Genomic DNA, 8,055 nt, shown 5'->3' on the forward strand with positions numbered 1-8,055 from the left:
GCTTCCTGTCGGCGCCACGGAGCAAGCGGAGAGATTTATCTTCCCGGCTTTACGAGGTACTAACGGAGGAGGCTGAGAGGCAGGAGCTGAATAATTGATGGCCTTCTCTGGCTCAGGATCTGCTGAAAATGACAGGGTGCAAGGCAGAGGGGCTGAGAGTGCTGACCACAAAATGCTGAGAAGCCACTCCAGGGTGGTCACGGCCAGAAGGAGGACCCCCACTCAGGACGGGGTCACAGGCATTTGGGGCGGGTGTCAGAGGCTCCTGCCCTGGGTCATTCCAGGGGGCCGGGATACCCAGAAGCTGGGCCTAGAGGCCCACAGGGCTGGCTCACCCCCACTTCCCTCTCACACGCCTGTCATCACCGGTGCTTCAGCCCAGCAACCCCATGGCTCGTTGGCCCCGTCCACAGCCCCCACTGCCTCCTGTGTGCTGGGCGTGGGCCTCTGAGCTCTACTCTCAGTCTCCTTAGCCCCAGGAGAGGAGTGGAGGACAGGGGTTTAACGTGGGGTGTGGTGCGGAGCGGGGAGGGCTGTGGCGCCCCCTCAGCCCCTCCTTTCCTAACAGCCTCAGCCTCCCCCCTGGAGAATCCCCCACCTGCTGGGCACATCTGGCCTCTCCCCAACATTCTGTCTCCAGCCAGGAGATCTCTACCCAGTGAAACAGTGAAACAGGAAGGGTTCCCTGGTTACCCCGCGCAGGGCGCAGGGCATGCAGCGGGGGAGTGGCTCGCTTCTTCAGTGCCCCACCGCTCACACCTCTAGGGGAGCATACAGACGGGCAGGCTGTGGGGCTCTGACCCCATGGCAGTGTCTGGAGGTGAATGTTTACAGCTCTTGAAACCCCAGTGGGAGTGTGTTACCGGGTGGTCTTTTAGTCTAGCGGTCTGTAGGTGGCTGGTGAGAGTGAGCTCAATTAGACCCCTGCCTTATAACAAGGACAGAGGAATTTCTGTATCCCAGGGTTTCTTGCCTTGGTGTACCAAAAAATTGGATCACACGTGGGCTTGGAGAATGAGTGCAAGGTTTTATTGAGTGGAAGTAGCTCTCAGCAGATGGGGGAGCCAGAAGGGAGATGGTTTTCCCCTGGAGTCAGGCAACATTCTCGGGATGTCCAGCGGCTTGTCTTCTTCCACCAGTGTGTTCCTCTCGCCACCCAGAGGCTTCTGTCTCTGCCTTGCTAGGGTCTTGGGTTTTTATAGGCATAGGATGGAGGCATGGCAGGCCAGGGTGGTCTTGGGAAATGCAACATTTGGGCAGGAAATGCCTGTCCTCACCTAGGTTCGTGGGGGTGGAGCCCTAGGCAGGGACCACGCCCTTCTCTACGCAGCACTTCCCGTCCCTCCTCTGTATCATTTAAAGGGATCACGCTTTTCCCTTCTCAGCACTTCTTTTCCGTATCAACAGGAGGCCAGGGACCGGCTGGACCCCTAGGAGCCAGGTCCTACGGATAGGTGAGCCGGCCCCCCAGGGCAAACACCTCCACTGGGCAGACCTGACTGCCCAGAGCTGGATTCTTTACTTGTAAAAGGGGCCATGAGTGACACAGGCTCGGCCTGCTGTGCCTTGAGGAAAGGAGAGGCTAAAAATTCTGCCTTCTCTCCTAAAGCCAGCCAGGCTCTTTATGGTGGGGGAAGGAAGGATTTGTTTATTTGCACTCTTCTGAAATAAAAGTTCTCTATCCTCCCTCCTGGCTGGAGTTGGGAGGGCCCCATGGGTGGGCTCTGAGATGTGGCACACGGTACCCAGGGCAGGGCTGGGAAGGGTGGGGTGCAGGGGCCTCCCTGGCTGCAGGGCCCACCCACCAGGTGCCTGGGCTTGCTGCACTGAGCAGGCATGGGCTCTGGCCCCCCTCACTGTCCCTTCCAGGCCCAGCCTGTGTTCAGGGCCCAGGACAGGGTCTGGCCAGCAGGCCCCAGGCCTCCAAGATGTTCTCAGCCTCTGGAGTGAGTGTGATGATGAGCACTCATGGAGCTTCCTGTATGCTGGGCCCTGGGCTTCTGAGAGGGCCACCGGGTGGCGACTGAGTCACGAGGTGGAGGGCCAGTCCCAGGGACTCCAGGTGACCTCGTGTCGGCACCACACCCTTCTCCCATGGGCAGTCCTGGGCGCCCCTTCCTGGCCTTGGGCCCAGTGGCCTGTGGCCTGACCCCGTCCACTCCTGCTTGGTTGTCCCAGCAGCAGCAGGAGCCCATGCTGGAGAAGGTGTTATGGGGCAGGTGGAGGGCCCGGCTGACTCAGATGATCCCCCAAGTTTCTTTTCAATGAACACTTGTTTAGTGCAGTTTTTCCTCCTCAAATCCCCCTCACGCAGGCAGACACCCTCTTGGCCCAGGGTAATCTGCTGAGCCTTTGCTCAAATATAGCAGCTTTGCTGCTTTCTAAACACAACTAATCCAATTTGGGATTTGGGGATTCGAGGTGGGCAGCACTGGGCCTCAGACGAGCCCCCATCACCCCAGACCCATGCAGGAAGAGCCAGGCAGGGTGGGGCCCTGGGGCCACCTGGTGGGCTCAGGGCCAGGGCATCGCGATGTCCCCATCCTTCACACCACGGGGCTTCCTGGCTGCAGAGTTGGGGACTCAGCTGGGAATGCTGGCCATAGAGGCAGAGAGCCCCCATCCTGCTGGGCCAGCCCTGACCTGGCTTCTCCAGGGTGGCCCAGTGTCCCCTTCTGCCCTTCCCCTGGCTCCCACCGTCCACATCCCTCTATCTGCCCACCCTGGACAACAACCAGCACAGTGCAGTGTGGCCCTGCAGAGAGGTCAGGCCCAGCCTCCCCTGTCTCCTAAAAGGCCAGCAGGTCCCAGGAGCTGGGGGTGGGGCCTGGCTGTGGGGCCTCCATGCCCCAGGGGCCAGGGCAGACCCTCCTTAGCCGGCAACCACTGCAGATTCCTCCCCTGGCCAGCACTCGGGGACCTCCCTGCCCCTGCCCCGTCCCCCTACCTTGCCTGCTGAGACATAGGGCTCCACGGGTCTCTCTCCTGGGGCCGGGCTGACTGTGGCCTGCGAGGGGCAGTCATCGTGTCGGGTTTTCCTGCCAGAGGCAGAAACCGCAAAATTACCTGGAACATACACGCCCCAAGTGACAGATTCAATTCAATTCCACAAATATTGACCTCGCGTCTAATCCACTCGTCCTCCAGTGCCAGCTCATTCCTGAGAAGCCCAGCCTGGCAGCCGCAGATCCCATTTAATCCCAGCCCCACAATGTCACCAGCTCACAGCCTGGGAGCTGGGCTCATCCAGGCCCTGGCAGGTGGGGCCAGAGCTGGGCTCTGACCTCTGTACCCACACTTACCACCATGTAAAGTGCTGGGAAGGGGGGTGGGGAGTCAGGGCAAGTTGAGGGTCCAGGCTTGCCCCAGCTCACCAGATGCTCGCCCTGGCTGCCCTGACCTAGCAGCTAATCTCTGCGGGGCACTGCGGCTACATGGTGACTCCAGCACCGGGACATTTATCAGAAATGGAACTGATGAATTAAAGTGGAACCAAGCGAATTGATTTTTCTCCCTGGGCACTGAAATGCAGCAGCGCTTAATCAAGCGATCAACTCCGTGGGCAGGGTGGCTGTGGGGACGGAGGTGGGGGACAAGGGGATGGTGGCCATGGTGGGGACTGAAAGGTGGCTATGGGGACAGATGAGGTGAGCCAGGTGGCCCTGGGGTCGAGCTCCAGCCCAGCCTCTGGCAAAGAGGCCCTGTGTGCAGAAGTCTGGGTGTGATGCCCTCCCCCCACCGATTGTGTGATACCGGCCAGTCCTGTCCCGGCTGAGCCTCGGTGGCCTTGATGTAACCCTGTGGGGTCTGGTGGCAGGGACTGATTCACTCATTTGCTCATTCATTCATGTGTTTGACACACACTGCAGCGAAGGAAAGGTGAGAGCAGCCACAGGCTGGCCAGGGACGATTCAGACTTCAGAATGTAGCGTGCCCGCCCCTCCTCTTGTGAGGTCCAGCCTTGGTGTGTGTGGATTCCCAGGCACCCTCCAGGTCCACCCTCCACTCTGCAGTGCCCCGCCCACCTGTCCACATACTCTGTTCTGTGGTTTAATCGCCAACCTTCTGCTCTGCGGCCAACTGGATGGCCCAAGCGGACTGAGTTGGGCAGGGTGGTCATACCTGTGGAGCCTGTGGCTGTGGTTGGAGGCCCCGTGGGCAGCTGAGGCAGCCTGGGTGGGCATGTCCCACTGGGACTTAAGCCCCTAGGTGGGCTGTCCGAAGTGGCTCCTGAGTGGCTGGGGTGTGCTGTCCTTCCAGCCTGGCTGTGGTGTCTGGGTGGTGTTAGAAGGCACTGAAGGAAGGGCAGGTGAATTCGTGCTGGACCTGGTCTCAGTGCCATGGGCCCCAGGAGCCCATGACATCACTGGCCTCATGGACTGTGGGGATTAACCCTGTCACTGGACACCCCCAACACACCCCCTCCAAAAGAAAGGTGTTGGCACAAGTGAAACCCCTTGAGCGATGGCTGGGATTTCAAGCTCCAGACTGGTCCCCACTAGGAAGCTCTGGGTCTGGCTGGTGGAGCAATGTGTACCTGCGCCTCTGCGTCTCCCTGCATCTGGCAGCCCTCCCAACAGGGCTCATGTGGGGTGCAGTGAAGCAGCAAAGCCCCCCACCCCACGCCACCCCAGACTAAACACAGGCTGTAGACCTGGCCCAGGGTGAGACAGGGCCCCTGTGGACCACCTACCCAGGTGGTCTGTGGCAGCCTCTCCCAGCTTTCGGTCCAGGTGGCCCAGGGAGGTGGCAGCCCTGACCCTTCCTGGCGATACCCTGATTGATCATAGTGAAACACTGAGCTGGGAGAGCCAGGGGCACCCAGGGCTGAGCTCCCGGGGCAGCTCCCAGGAGCTGCAAGTGGACCTGGCACTAGGAAGGAGCAGTCCACCGAGCACCTAGGCCAGGGCCCGGGACGGTGCCAGGCACCAGCTGAGGCCCTGCCAGGCCGGCCGCATCTTCACATTCAAGACCCCAAGCCCCAGCCACGGCTCTGAGCTCTGGGTGTCTGCAGCCACGGTTGGCAGGGTGGGCCCCACCTTGCCCTGACTGGGCCACAGACTGGTGTGAAGAGCTCTAAATTTCACTTACTGCCCCAAAGTAGAAGTGGCCTAGGACTGTGTGGTGGCTCCTGGTCTCCAGAACCCCGCCAGGCTCCAGGGCAAGCAGGGAAGTCAGGCTTAGCTGCAGGGCAGCACCTGTCTGCACACCCCTTCCTGCCACGCTCCCTCCAGGGGAGCACCTGTCTGCACACCCCCTCCTGCCACACTCCCTCCAGGGGAGCACCTGTCTGCACACCCCTTCCTGCCATGCTCCCTGCGGGGATGCACCTGTCTGCACACCCCTTCCTGCCACGCTCCCTGCGGGGGTGCACCTGTCTGCACACCCCTTCCCGCCATGCTCCCTGCGGGGGTGCACCTGTCTGCACACCCCTTCCTGCCACGCTCCCTGCGGGGGTGCACCTGTCTGCACACCCCTTCCTGCCACGCTCCCTGAGGGGGTGCACCTGTCTGCACACCCCTTCCTGCCACGCTCCCTGCGGGAGAGCACCTGTCTGCACACCCCTTCCTGCCACACTCCCTGTGGGAGAGCACCTGTCTGCACACCCCTTCCTGCCACGCTCCCTGCAGGGACCTCCACCTGTTGTCCATGGTCCAGCTTGCTGGATTGGGCAGCAGCTCCTACACTCAGAGCTCTGCCATCCCCAGCCCCAGGCCAGGCTCTCCCATAGCCCGTTAGGCCCTGACGTCCCCTGACAACCAGGAGTTGGACAGGCCTGGCCCCCAGGCTGCCCCACACTGCCATGAGGACCCCAGCTGGCTGAGTCCCATGTCCAGGCTCACTTCCTCTGTCCCTGCAGCAGTGAGCACCTGGGACCATCATGGTGAGCATCACCCCCCTTGCCCCTTGGCCCACACTCGGGGACCTGGGTTCCCCAGGTGATCAGGGTGGCCTGCAGGGCCTGAGGTGGCCATGCCAGCCAAACTCCCCCTGCCCCACAACTGGGTCACCTCTTCACCCTCCCGCAGCCCTTGGGAACCCAGTGAGCTCCTCCCCCTTGCTGCTTTGTGAGTGCTGGCAGTCCTGGGGTGCTGTCCTGGAGCTCCAAGACCTCCCTTCTGGAAGGCTGGGGCTTCCTGGTGGAAGATCCCGCTCACCTCAGCTGTGGCGTGGGCCTGGGCTTCAGCCTGGGGCAGCCCTCATGGGCAACTGCTTCAGACTGGACCCCATGTGCTGGGGTGGCCAGGGCTGTGCATGGCAGGTTCAGGGCACAGGGTGCAGGCAAGGATGTGAGGGTGTGGGAGGGCTTCAGTGGGAGGCCCTGATGCTGAGCAGACACAGTACGGCCTGGTAAACAAGGCTCGTGTGCTGGGCACTCATCGATCTTGGCCATTCGGGCCTGGCCAACAGCCGGTGGGCTCAGGCCTGGGCGGGGGCTGGGGTGGGAGTGAGCTGCCTCAGGCTGGGCCGTGGGCACTGCAGGTGGCTTGTCCGGACAGCCCTTTCCCTGGATCCTTCATGCCCATGGCTCTAGCTGAAAACACAGCTGCTCTTCTCTACAGGCTCGTCCTGGGGTGAGGAGGGTGTGGGAGCTGCCTAGCCCTTCCTTTCCCAAGGGGTTGGGTGCCCCTGGCTGAGGAGGAGACCCTCATGGCTGGAACTTGGTGGTGGTCAGAGCCTCCTGGAAGTTGACCAGCTGAGCTCCAGCAAGTCCATGCCTCCTGGGACACAGCCTGGCCCCGATGAACCCTCAGCTGCCATCATCCTCAAAGTCGCAGCAGGCTGGAGGCTGAAGGCACAGGGGGCCGCATGGACTGTGGCTGCAGCTCTCTCATTGTCATGGGGAGGGAATGGCCTGCAGCCCCATCTTGTTCCCTTCTCTTAACAGCCTCTTTCCAAAGATGGCCCGAGCTCCCACCCCCGCCCCCACAGGGCTCTTCCTGCACCTCCCCAGGCATCCTGGGAGGAGAGGTGGGCTGTGGCTGGAATGTGCCGCCCTCTCACCCTCCTGCCAGGACCACTGTGCTGGCTGCCTTGGTGGCCTGGAGGCCTGCAGAGCTGCCCAAGCGGGGGCTCCATGCGCAGCTCCCACTCCATGCTCTGTCCCTGGGGAGGCCCACACAGCACTGCCCCTCTGTCTCATTCCAGGTGCCTGGTCCCCAGCGATCCGCCTTGACCCCAGATGCTCAGACTTGCTAGCCCAGGGCCAGAGGGGCACAGGACGGGGCTTTGGAGAGGGGGCTTCCTAGGCTGGTGCTGGCCCAGCCTGCCCAGCCCTGCCCTGCTTGGCCCCTGCCTGTCTGGGTGCTGGACCTGGCCTGATCCATGAAGCTTCTCCTAGCGAGGTGTTTTCCAGGCCTTTGGAATCTTAGGGATGATTTCGTATGGGGAGGGGCCTTCTCCCCAGCCTGCTGTCTTATTTTTGTGCCGATTCCCCGCAGCCCGAGCTCCTGCCCCCAGCACCTGCCTTTCCAGCCTGTGTCCTGTCTTCCACCAGCGGACTCCAGCCTGGCTCCCACTGCCACGTGGCTGCCTGGCGCATGCTCCACCCCGTGTCCTCCCAGGGTCCCAGTGAGGGCCCAGCCCCGCAGTGCGCAGTCTCCGCAGCCATCGAGTAGGCGGCCAGCTGAGCAGAGGTGCTGGCCGGCTGCCAGCCCAGCACCCGTCCTGCTGAAGTTGCTCCTGGCACGCTTCCGGCCCCAGGCTTCCCTGGGTGGTGGGGCAGACTTTGTGTTGCTGGTGTGCAGGAAGGGCCCACGACCCCCACCCAACATGTGAGAGGGGCATTTGGCAGCCATGGGCAGGACACCACCTTCGACCATCAGCTAGGGGTATGTGCAAAGGGCCTGAGTGAGAAACAAAAGACAAAATGGACCAAATGTGGTTGTGTGGCCGGGTGTGTGAATTGTGTGCAGGTGAGTGTGGAAAGATGTGTGAGCAAAAGCCTGTCAGCATACACGTGTGGGCGTGGGCATGTGGGTGAGCATGCAAGTGTGTGTACATAAGTGAGTGAGCACGTGTGTGTGGACGTGCATGTTATGTGGACGTGCATGT

At 61.8% G+C, this 8,055-nt stretch overlaps 1 long non-coding RNA gene across 2 annotated transcripts; it reads right to left on the reverse strand.

Annotated features, from left to right (window-relative positions):
* Positions 1-1,007: 1,007 nt before the first annotated feature.
* LOC112206737 (uncharacterized) lies at positions 1,008-7,569 on the reverse strand. Of its 2 annotated transcripts, none has more exons than XR_008541707.2 (3): positions 7,469-7,569; positions 2,948-3,038; positions 1,008-1,235 (listed from the first exon to the last, which is right to left on the reverse strand). It is a non-coding gene; the product is annotated as an uncharacterized LOC112206737 (long non-coding RNA). The 2 variants fall into 2 exon arrangements; XR_002941206.3 differs by lacking the exon at positions 7,469-7,569 and adding an exon at positions 4,123-7,454.
* Between the last annotated feature and the right edge of the window lie 486 nt (positions 7,570-8,055).

The sequence above is a fragment of the Pan troglodytes genome, chromosome 23 (assembly GCF_028858775.2).
Source record: "Pan troglodytes isolate AG18354 chromosome 23, NHGRI_mPanTro3-v2.0_pri, whole genome shotgun sequence".
Classification (NCBI taxonomy): Eukaryota; Metazoa; Chordata; class Mammalia; order Primates; family Hominidae; genus Pan; species Pan troglodytes.